This window comes from Symphalangus syndactylus, chromosome 22, assembly GCF_028878055.3.
Source record: "Symphalangus syndactylus isolate Jambi chromosome 22, NHGRI_mSymSyn1-v2.1_pri, whole genome shotgun sequence".
NCBI classification, from domain to species: domain Eukaryota; kingdom Metazoa; phylum Chordata; class Mammalia; order Primates; family Hylobatidae; genus Symphalangus; species Symphalangus syndactylus.
The window spans coordinates 75233837-75246048 of NC_072444.2; the positions used below are offsets into that span (position 1 = coordinate 75233837).

Genomic DNA, 12212 nt, shown 5'->3' on the forward strand with positions numbered 1-12212 from the left:
AGTGGATTTCCCTCCCCCGAGGGCTGGGCCAGCCATGCTTCCTGTCGGCCGGTGGCATGCAGTGAGGACAGCCCACCTTTGGAAGCATGACCTCAGGAAGCCCCCAGTTTCTGCTGAGACCCTGAGATGCCCAAGAAGGAAACCAGTCCAGCCTTCCGCAGGCAGAGCCCTGTGAGGAAAGCCAGGGGCCCCGGCGACTGGGACCACCAGCCGGATGCTGCTGAGAGGGGAACCCCCCACCCCTGCCAACCCACAGCCGTCCGATTGATGTGGGCTCCTGGTGGTGCATGCTGCAGCCTCCCAGACAGCTCTGGCTCAGGCTGGGCCCCTGGGAAGTGCACACAGATTAGCCAGGGTTCTCCAGAGAAACAGAACCAAAGGATATATGTGTGTGTCTGTGTGTGCGTGTGTGTACAGAGAGAGAGAGACAGAGAGAGACAGAGAGAGAGAGACAGAGAGAGAGACAGAGACAGAGAGAGATCTGGATGGGAATCAGTTCACAGAACCACAGAGGCTGAGAAGCCCCACCATCTGCTGTCTGCAAGCTGAAGGCCCAGGGAAGCCAGTGGAGCAATTCAGTCGAAGTTTGAAGGCCTGAGAACAGGAACTTGATGTCCAAAGTCAGGAGGAGATGGATGTACCAGCACAGGAAGAGAGAGAATTCTCCCCTCCCCTGCCTTTGTCCCAGGGGGTCCTCAGTGGTTTGGGTGACACGTGCCCACATTGGGGAGGGTGGACTCGTCTATTTGGTCTGCTGATTCAAGTGCTGATCCCTTCTGGAAACTCTGGGGAATGGGATTTTGGCTGTCATGCAAGGAAAAGGCAGGCTGGGCAGGGAGGCAGGAAGAGGCAGGTGGTCCTGCAGGGAGAGGGGGCGGTGGAGGTGGGAAGCGTGTCCTGAGCAGATGTAGGTGGGGGCAAACAACGGGAGGTGCCCCCCAAGGCCTCAGAGACCACAAGACCTGCCAACTGCCAGCCCTGGGGACCGCTGAAGAGAGTTTGGACGCACCCGGCTGGCCATTACGGCCTCACAGACACAGCCAGAAGTGATGTTTTTTACCAGCTCTCTAGGTGCCACTTACCCCAGTCAAGTTGACTCCTAAAACTAACATCACAGCCAGGTCAGAGGTATGCACAGACTTTCCCTCTGAATTCCCTCCACGCCCTTTGAAAGGGTCCTATTATTATTCCCGTCTTATAAAAGAGGATGAGAGTTTTCGTGATGGCTCCTGGCCACACAGCTCAGGGGCGGTGAAGCCCAGACACACATCAGCCTTCACGCCTGGGCTCTCAAATTCTCCCCAGCCCGGTTTTCTCTGAACCCAACCCAAGTCTCTCCAGTCCTGAGGGATGATACATGCCCACCCCTCTCCAGAAGCCTCCACTCCCACCCTCTCCTTCCACTTCTCCCAGCTGCATCTCCTGGCCACGCTGCCTCTGACCCGTCTTCCCCAGACCCAGCCTCATTTTTCCAGACCCCAGGCCTCTATCTCCCCTTTCCTCTGCCATTTGGCAGATTTGCTATGTGGCCCCAGGAACAAAGTCTTCAGCAATCTCTGTCTAGCACGGTGCAGGGGATTAAAGGTGACTCACGCCTGTAATCCCAACAACTTTGAGAGGCTGAGGTGGGAGGATCCCTTGAGCCCAGGAGTTTGAGATCAGCCTAGGCAACATCTCCAGATCCCTTTGCTACAAAAACATTAAAATTAGCTAAGCTTGGTGGCATGCACCTGTAGTCCCAACTACTCTGGAGGCTGAAGTGGGAGGATCGCTTGAGCCTAGGAGGTTGAGGCTGCAGTAAGCTATGATGGTGCCACTGTACTCCAGCCTGGGTGACAGAGCAAGACCTTGTCTACAAACAAACAGAAAGAATACTGCAAATTCTTTGCCCACCTCCCATTGAGAGGAGGCTGTTCCCCCTCCCGTTGAATCTGTGGGCTCCAGGCTCCATCAAGAGCATGTGGGGACTCAGTCACTTGTTCACCCGTGTTCACAGCAGCACCATCCCCAACAGCCAAAAGGGGAAAGCAAGCCAAGTGTCATGGACTGACGAATGGATACACAAAACGTGGTCCTTCCACATAGTGGAGCATTACTCAGCCTTAAAAGGGAATGAAGGCTGGGCACGGTGGCTCATGCCTATAATCCCAGCACTTTGGGAGGCCAAGGCAGGTAGGTCACCTGCCTGAGGTCAGGAGTTCGAGACCAGCCTGGCCAACATGGTGAAACCCCGTATCTACTAAAAATACAAAAATTAGCTGGGTGTGGTGGTGGGTGCCTGTGATCCCACCTACTTGGGAGGCTGAAGAAGGAGAATTGCTTGAACCCAGGAGGCGGAGGTTGCAGTGAGCTGAGATTGCTCCATTGCACTCCAGCCTGGGTGACAAGAGCGAAACTCCCTCTCAAAAATAAATAAATAAAAAATAAATAAATACAAATTTTTAAAAAGGGAATGAAGTGCCGTCATGTGCTGCAATACGGATGAAACTCGAGGACATTATGTAAAGTGAAATAAGCCAGTCACCAAAAAACCGATACTGTACGATTCTGCTTATGTGAAGTGTCTGAAATGGCCTTATCCATAGAGGTAGAGAGCAAAATGGTGGGTACCAGGGGCAAGAAGGACAGAAGGATGGAGAGTTATGGTTTAATGCATACAGAGTTTTTATTGCAGATGATGAAAAAGTTTTAGGTATAGACAGTGCCGATGGTTGCACAATATTGTAAATGTATTTAATCCCACTTACGAATGATTAAAATGATAAATGTTATGTTTATGTCATGACTACCAAAAGGCTGTGGGTGCAGGGGTGCTGGTTTCTGGTCCTAGCCTAAGAGACTGGCAGTTTCCACCTTCTGTCTCTTGGGACAGTGGCTCTGGGAGCACTGAGCTATCATGCAAGAAGTCCAGCTACCCTGAGACCACTGTGCTGGAAAGGCCACAGGGAGGAGCTCTGTGGACAGTCCCAGCTGAATCTTGCCTTCCAGCTGTCCCTGCCAAGATGCCAGGCATGTAAGTAAAGCCATCATGGGCCGGGCGCAGTGGCTCACGCTTGTAATCCCAGCACTTTGGGACACCGAGGTGGGTGGATCATGAGGTCAGGAGATCGAGACCATGGTGAAACCCCGTCTCTACTAAAAATACAAAAACTTAGCCGGGCGTGGTGGCGGACGCCTGTAGTCCCAGCTACTCGGAGAGGCTGAGGCAGGAGAATCGCGTGAACCCGGGAGGCGGAGCTTGCAGTGAGCCGAGATTGCGCCACTGCACTCCAGCCTGAGCGACAGAGCAAGACTCCGTCTCAAAAAAAAAGTAAAGCCATCACGGACCCTCTAGACCAGATCGCGCACCAGCAGGGTACCATCTGGCAGCCACATGGAGCAGAAGAACTGCCCAGCTGAGCCACTTTCAAACTCTTGACCCACTAAGTCATGATCCACAATGAACCCATCATAGGGATGGTTTGCTTTGCAGTGTGGATAATGAGGACGTCATGTGAGGGACAGCTGAGGTACTGACCCAGGGTGTGACTGATGCTCCCCATGTACCCAGAGCTCACTTGTGAAATGAGGACCGTGGGACATTATGAGGATGAGAGGCAGTGATCCAGGAGTGTGGACATTCAGCCAATGCCTGACAGAGCTGGCGTATAAATACCCCAGCTCCCTCTCCCTCAGGGAAGACTTTGAGCTGTGTGCTCCAGCAGCTGCCCACAGCGGTGGCAGGCATGGAGACACACCCATTGCGGCCAGTCTTCCCTTACCCACCTCACTCCTTGGGATGGTTAATTTTATGTGTCCACTTAAGTGCACTGTGGGGTGCCCAGATTACACATTGTGTCTGTGAGAGTGTTTCTGGATTACATCAGCATTTGAATTGTGGACTCAGGAAGGTGGACTGCCCTCCCTAAGTGGCTGGGCATCATCCAATCCCTCAAGAGCTTGAATAGAACAGACGGCAGAGGGAGGAGGAGTTCACCCCTCATTTCCTGCCTCGCCACTGGAGACTGCCTCGCCACGGGACATCTCATCCTCTCTTGCCCCGGGACTGGATGTCCACCATCGGCTGCCCTGGTTCTCAGGCCTCCAGACCTTAGCTGAGTTTGAATCACACCTGAGGCTTCCCTGGGTTTCCAGCTTGCAACACAGATGGTGGGACTTCTCAGCCCCTAGAGTCACATAAACCAGATTCCTCATCCTAAATCTCCTCGGTGCATTGGTTCTATTTCTCCGGAGAGCCCTCACTAACACACTCCCCCTCTTTCCCCTGCAATTCCTGAGATCACCTCCCAAAGAAAGCATGTATTCTCAACTGCATCCTTCAGGGTCTCCTCCTGGGGGGGGCCTGGTCCAAGACAGCTGGGATTGACTAGCCCCGAGGCTTCTGAACAGCCGCTACCCGGCTTTCACTGGGAGGGCCAGGGCTCGGATAGGAGGGCAGGAGCAGATGGCTCAGGAGGGGAGAGCTCAGGGACACCTGGAACTGCAGTTCTACAATGGAGCAGCTGTGGGAGAAGTTGCTGAACCTCTCTGAGCCTCCGTTTTCTCACCTTAGAAAAGGGGCAATGGTGCCCTCCCCGTCAAGTGGCTGTGAGGTGTGGATGTGGGTAGACGCTGGGCTTGGCTGAGGAATCACTGCCAGGGCTCTCCTCTCACGCTGGTCCTTTTCTCGCCGTTCATCCCTGCCCTGCCCCGATGGGCTATGTGACCCAGGAGGCATCGCTCTCCGTCTCTGGGCTTCAGATTCCTTCACCGTCCTGCAAAGGGATTGACCTAGATAGCCGAGGCCCCTCAGACTCCTAGAAAACAGTGTTTGCTCAGGAGACATGGCCCCGGCGACGCCACTACTGTGGACTTGTGGAATGGTTTCTCTCCTGGAAGGGCTAGAAGGAGAAGAAGCCCGCAGGAAGGAGGAATGTGGCTGACGTCTTCGCCCCGGACCCCTCCTCGCCTTGCCCTGTCTGGGCTCCAACATTGAAGATGGCCAGAGAATCCAAGCCTTCCCTGTGTCCCTCGTCTCTGCACTCTCAACCCTCTCAGCAGCCTCCAGGGCACCTGGGCTACTCCTCGGGGGCACTTGCCATCCCTCTCACATTTCCCACGGCCTTGGTTGCTACAGCCTCCAGCCTGGGCCCTCTGTGCCACCCCAGAACTCCCTGAGTCTCCACAGGCCATCCTGCCCCTCTATGGCTGGAGTGGGCAGGGACAGGCAGGTGGCCCGAGGACACGGGCACAGGGGCGAGCCTCCCCCCTCCAGACACCGCCCTGGGCTAGGAGGACAATGGACCAGGAAAAGGACACCCGCCAGGGCGTCTGATCCCAGGGCAGGAAAGGGGCAGGCTGCCAAGTCGCACGCATCCCAGGCAGTGTCCACGTGCAATCCATCATCTGCCGCTGCCTGAGAAGGATCCCGGCTCTGTGCAGGAGGTCTGCCCGCCCGGCCAACCCGGCTGCCCGCTCTGCGACCTCAGCGTCCTTCTGCCCCGGTCACCGGGCGGGGTGGGGGCTGGAGCTACAAAGCCCAGCCTGGGAGGTCACAGGAGGGCAGGGTGCTGTTCCCAATGTGTGGATGGGAGCACTGAGGCAGGGTGAGGAAAATGCCTTTAGGTCCCCCTGAGGGAGGGGACAGGTCCTGGGAAGCAGGTCCTTCGGCCTCGGTTAGGATGGGTCACGTGACAGAACGGCCCGGTGTCAACACTAGAGCTGGGTGAGGCTGGACTCCCAGCACAGTGCTCAGGTATCCCCTGCATCCAGGAACAAGAGCCACTGCACCCGGGGCTCCAGCTTCCAAAGACTGCCTCAGCCTGGAGCTGGCGGGAGGGGGCGGATCTGGCGGGAGTGGCCCTCACCCTAATGAAGCCATCTCGCTGCCATAATAAAGACCTCATGTACCTCCAATGACACTTAGCAAATCCGGGCACAAATAAATAACCCAAGTCCAATTGAATTAACCTTCAGCTGATCAGCACAGCTAAACAAATTACCCCGAGGCCCGAACGAGATTAAAAGACCGGGCGCAGACTGCGATCGTTCGGCGAGAGGGTTCATTGGGTTTAACGAGTTTAAGCCAAATCCCCGGCGTTCTTTTCTCTGGTTTCAGGCCACTCTGCTCCCACAGTGCAGCCTTTCTGGGGGCCGCAGCCCCCCGGGGGGGAGTCAGCAGGGAAAAGCCAGGTGCCTGGCGAGGAGGGCGAGGCCGAGGGAGTGGCAGTGGAGGAGGGAGACCCCCTGCCTGTGCCGGGGAGGACAGCGGGAGGCCACGGCAGACGGTGTCCCCAGGGGCGCAGCCAAAGCTGGTTTCCAAAGAGACATGCGGATGCCGGGGCTGGAGGTCTCGTCCTCCTAACTCGACATCCGATGGCACCCGCTTCATGCCCAGCTTCGTTTAGACCCGGGCTGACTCCCAGGAGGAACCTGCTTTGGAAGGTCTAATCCCAGAGTCACGCTTCTTCCACCCAGACCCCAGGCTCTGCCCCAGCCCAGGCAGAGGGTAGGAGCTGGAGGCTCGCTGTGGTTGGACAGAGATGCTCCCTGGGTGGGAGACTGCAGTGATGCAAGGCTGTAACGAAAGCTCAAACCGCCACCCTGCCAGCTGCCTGCGACACGTGGCTCAACATCACTTTTAGAAGAACGGAGACCACTCCGGGGGGTTTCTCTGCCCGCCCCCACCCCAGGGCTGCCGGCCTTTCTGCCTTCAGCTGGCAAAAGGGGCCTGCCCTCGGCTGGGATGCAGCAGCCAGGGAAGGTGGGCCCTGGAGGGAAGCAAAGACGATGCAGTGCCCAAGGAAGCACTGCCCAGAGCACACAGCCCTCTTCCTGCTCCGGGTGGAGCACTCAAATAGGCTGGGGAGGCCGCCCACCCGGGGGCAGCTCCCAAGCGAGGGACCCAGCCATAAACACACGAGAGCCGTCCACCCAGTCCATGGAGGATCCACTGAGATGTGGCTCTGGAACTTACCCAGAGAGAGAGAACTCTGCAAACAATGCTCCCCAATCGTCTGTTCTAGAGGCAAACGAGGTGTGGCCTCCCAAGGCAGGGGTGCAGGAGGCTGTGTCAGCCTGGACTTCTCCCCTCGGGGAATTTGCTTGTAGCCCAGGAGACTCAAGGGGAACCTTAACCGCAGGGAATTCAAAAGGCCCTGTCGTGTGCATCGGCCCGAGAGCTGGTGGCTGGGAAGGGCTTCCTAGCAGGTCTGACTTGTGTGATGGTGAGATCCGCAGTGGAACTCCGGCGCCCTGGGTCAGGACGGAGGTCGGGGTGGCTCTGCTCACGGCTGGAGCCATGCAGATGCCGTGGAGCTGGGGCCACTCTGGGAGAGGTTGGGGTCCCAATGCCTCAGCTGAATTTCCAGGTGTTGCTCTGTGGGTCTCTAGGAAGTCATGCCCGGTGGCACCCACAGTGGTGCTGGGAGGGCATTGCCTGTGCCCTCGTGTTGGGGTCCACCATTAAGTGGTGTCAGTAGGAGCAACCTGAGAATAGGGTGGGGACGGCAGAAGGTCCCTGAAAGCGCCAGCTGATGATGGTTGCATTTGACAAGAGACAGTGGAGACTCCATTAGCCGTTAACTCCCCAGGGAGCTCATCCACGCGGTGGGGGCGTGCAGGGCGGGATGACGGGTGCAGGAGGCGCGATGGTCACCAGCTGATACGGCGAGGCCAGCAACAGGACAGCGGCAGGAGAGCAGCCCAGCCCGAATCATCCAGGCTTTGCTGGGGGCCTGGCGGGCACAGACCCCAGCCTGGGCACTGTGGGGGTGCATGGATGCTCCCCGCCTTGTCCCTGAGCACAAGAGGCCACCGTCCAGCTGGGACCAAAAGCCAGAGAACAGTAAACCCAAAACACAGCAGTTCAGAATGGGAGATGTCCCAGGCCACCGGTGAGAAACACCGAGCTGGCTACAGATACCCAGGACTGGGAAGGCTTCCTGGAGGAGGAGGAGGCTTGAATGGGGCCTAGAACCAGCCATGGAGCACCTCAGAGGTCCTTCCAGGGGTTGGACGGAATCCGAGGCGGAAGAGAAAAGGAAATCCGATGAAATCACTGTGCTTCCTCCCTCAGGGCTGTGCGCTGGGGTCACCCCAACACTGAATCTCTGCATTTACCCAGTGAGCGTCTCCTCCAGGAAGGGGTGGGTCCCACTGGTGGGTCCCAGCATCCAGCAGCTGGGGATGCTCTGTAAATATCCGTGGACCAAATGAATTTGGACAATGAGCGGACCAGTGCCAGTGAGGTGGGGGCTCTGTAGTTGAAGAGTGTGGCCCTGCCAGGCGTGGTGACTCACGCCTAAAATCCTAGCACTTTGGGAGGCCGAGGCAGGCAGATCACCTGAGGTTGGGAGTTCGAACCAGCCTGACCAACATGGAGAAACCCTGTCTTTACTAAAAATATTTAAAAAATTAGCCGGGCATGGTGGCGCATGCCTGTAGTCCCAGCTACTTGAGAGGCTGAGGCAGGAGAATCGTTTGAACCCAGGAGGTGGAGGTTGCAGTGAGCCAAGATGGCACCATTGCACAACAGCCTGGGCAACAACAGTGAAACTCTGACTCAAAAAAAAAAAAAAAGAAAAAGAAAATTAGCTGGGCATGGTGGCGTGCACCTGTAGTCCCAGCTACTCAGGAGGCTGAGGCAGGAGAATCGCTTGAACCCAGGAGGTAGAGGTTGCAGTGAGCCGAGATTGCACGACTGCACTCCAGCCTGGGCAACAAGAGTGAAACTCAGTCTCAAAAAAAAAAAAAAAAAAAACCCAAAAGGATTAATTTGTTGTAGTAGTTGTTGTTGTTTTTGTTTTAAGATAGAGGCTCGCTCTGTCTCCCAGGCTGAAGTGCAGTGGCGTGATCTCGGCTCACTGCAGCCTCCGCCTCCCAGGTTCAAGAGATCTTCCTGCCTCAGCCTCCCGAGTAGCTGGGGTGACAGGCGCCTGCCACCACACCCGGCTAATTTTGTTTTGTTTTGTTTTTGGTAGAGACAGGGTTTCATCATGTTGGTCAGGCTAGTCGCAAACTCCTGACCTTAGGTGATCCACCCTCCTTGGCCTCCCAAAGTGCTGGGATGACAGGCGTGAGCCACCGTGCCCATCCCCCACCCAAAAGGATTGAAAGCAGGATCTGAGAGGCAGGTGCTCACCCACGTTCCCAGAGACATTATTCACAGGAGCTGACAGATGGGAGCTGCCCATCTCGTGTCCACCGACAGGCAATTAAATGAGCACAGTGTGCTCCATCCACACCACGGGAATCCACACCACGGGATACTGCTCAGCGAAATAGAGGAAGGGGAGTCGGACGCCTGCCTCAGCATGGATGGACCTCGACGGCATCGGGCTCTGTGAAATAAGCCAGTCACGAAAGGACCAATACCGTCTGATTCCACACCCATGGGGTCCCTACAGCAATTGAATCTGCAGAGACAGAAAACAGAATGGTGGGTGCCGGGGGTGCAGGGGGGATGGAGAATGAGGGTTTCATGGGGCAGATTTTCAGTCTGGGGAGATGAAAGAGCCCTGGAGACAGGTGCTGAGGGTTGCACAGCAATGTAAATGTGTTGAATGCCACTGACCTCTGCAGTGGGACGTGGTCATGATGCTGATTTTCTGTGATGTGCATTTTACTGCGATCAAAAATTAAAGGCCGGGCGCAGCGGCTCTTGCCTGTAATCCCAGCACTTTGGGAGACCAAGACGGGCAGACCACGAGGTCAGGAGATCGAGACCATCCTGGCTAACATGGTGAAACCCCCCGTCTCTACTAAAAATACAAAAAATTAGCCAGGCGTGGTGGTGGGCGCCTGTAGTCCCAGCTACTCGGAAGGCTGGGGCACAAGAATTGCTTGAACCCGGGAGGCAGAGGTTGCAGTGAGCTGAGATCACGCAACTGCACTCCAGCCTGAGAACAGAGCAAGACTCCATCTCAAAAAAAAAAAAAAAAAAATTAAAATAGGATGGGCGTGGTGGCTCATGCCTATAATCACAGCACTTTGAGAGGCCGAGGCAGGCAGATTACTTGAGGTCAGGAGTTTGAGACCAGCCTGACCAACATGGCAAAACCCTGTCTCCACTAAAAACACAAAAATTAGCAAGGCGTGGTGGTGTACGCCTGTAATCCTCGCTACTTGGGAGGGTGAGGCAGAAGAATTGCTTGAACCTGGGAGGTGGAGGTTGCAGTGAGCTGAGATCGCGCTACTGCACCATACCCTGGGTAACAGAGTGAGGCTCTGTCTTTAAAAAAAAAAAAAAAAATGAAGATAAAAAGTGTTCGGCTCATGGACCAGGAGAGACAGTCAGGAAGATGGAAAATGGATTGGGCACGGGGCCCAAGGGCTTCTCTCGGGAACAAAGGCAGGAGCAAGGAGACCACGGGAGGAGCTGAGGCCGCGTGGGTAGGTGAACGCAGTGACCAGGTGGGCACGGAGGGGCCAGAGGGACTGGAGAAGCAGGGACAGAGCTGGTCCCAGCCACACAGTGACAAATCCTCAGGTCCCGCAGCCCCTCCACAAACACACAAGCCTCCACGTATGCACAGGTTTCCATGCTCACATCCACACACTTACACATATGTGCTGGTAACACACGTGTACAGCTCACCCCCATCAAAGCCAAGCTGGCACTTGATGTACAATCTCACATGGGCGACATTCTGGAGACAAGGCAGGGAGTGGGTCACAGCTTCAGCGGGCAGAGGGCAAAGAACGGTGAGGGGATTGGGGGAGGACGTCGTTGGTTTGGGGTTTTTGTTTGTTTTTGTTTTGTGATGTCGCCCAGGCTAGAGTGCAGTGGTGCAATTTCGGCTCAATTCAACCTCCACCTCCCAGGTTCAAGCGATTCTCCTGCCTCAGCCTCCTGAGTAGCTGGGATTACAGGCACCCGCCACCACGCCCGGCTAATTTTTGTATTTTTAGTAGAGATGAGGTTTCACCATGTTGGCCAGGCTGGTCTCAATCATGGTCATGGCTGTAAGATGGTCTGCATTTGTCAAAACTCACAGAACAAAACACGAAAGGAATGCATTTTACTGTACGCAAAGTAAACGTTTTTTTTTTTTTTTTTTTGAGACGGAGTCTTGCTCTGTCGCCCAGGCTGGAGTGCAGTGGCGTGATCTCGGCTCACTGCAAGCTCCACCTCCTGGGTTCACGCCATTCTCCTGCCTCAGCCTCTCCGAGTAGCTGGGACTACAGGCGCCCGCCACCACGCCCGGCTAATTTTTTGTATTTTTAGTAGAGACGGGGTTTCACCGTGGTCTCGATCTCCTGACCTTGTGATCCACCTGCCTTGGCCTCCCAAAGTGCTGGGATTACAAGCGTGAGCCACCGCGCCCGGCCACCTTTTTTTTTTTTTTTAAGAGACAGTCTGTCTGGCTCTGTCACCCAGGCTGGGGTGCAGTGGTGCAGTCACAGCTCACTGCAGCCTCAACCTCCTGGGCCCAAGTGATTCTCATGCCTCAGCCTCCCTAGTAGCTTGGACCACAGGAGCACACCACCACACTAGACTAATTCTTAAATTTTTTGTAGAGACAGGGTCTTGCAATGTTGCCCAGGCTGGTATTGATCTCCTAGGCTCAAGCAATCTGCCCACCTTGGCCTCCCAAAGTGTTGAGATTCCAGGCGTGAGCCACCACACCCAGTGCTTATATTGTCATTTTTTAAGTTAAAAATAGAAGAAAACAAAACACCATCCCAGCCAGGAGCCCCCAGACCTGGCCCTGGGGGAAGCAGGGTCCCTGGGCCACCCCCCATCCTAACGCCCTGCCCTTTGGGGCTATGTCCCAAGGGGAAAAGCGTGAACTTGCCACACATGTGCTGGACAGAGAGTGCCCATGCACTGCCCTGACACCAGAGAGACCCTCAGAAAGCCCCGGAGAGAGCTGCAGGGCTGTGAGCAGCTCAGAACGCGTTGCTTTCGTGGAGCAGCCGGTAGGCTCCTTGCCCAGGACAGTGAGTCAGGAACCTGGCTGCCTGGTCTTGTTTCCCTTTTCTCTAGGGCTACCAGGAAGGTCAGAGCTGAGGCTGAGGCCCAATAACAGCAACTGCAGAGGACCCGGCACCAGCACACACACGCCCTGCGCTTCTGTTATGGCCTTGACAGGCTATTCCAGCTTCTGTCTCCCCAGGCCCGATTCTCAACAGTCATGTCCTTGTCTGATTTATAATCCTCTACCTGTGTGTGCCTGGCCGTCTCCCCAGAGGACTGCGGGCTGGGCCTGTGTCCTGGCTACCTCTGCAGA

The 12212-nt window shown here is 55.8% G+C and overlaps 2 pseudogenes; both read right to left on the minus strand.

The window, feature by feature from the left end:
• LOC129471962 (transcription factor A, mitochondrial-like) overlaps positions 1-4566 on the minus strand; it is a 27997-nt pseudogene extending 23431 nt beyond the window's left edge.
• LOC129472191 (uncharacterized) lies at positions 2215-6370 on the minus strand (annotated as a pseudogene).
• Positions 6371-12212: the final 5842 nt, after the last annotated feature.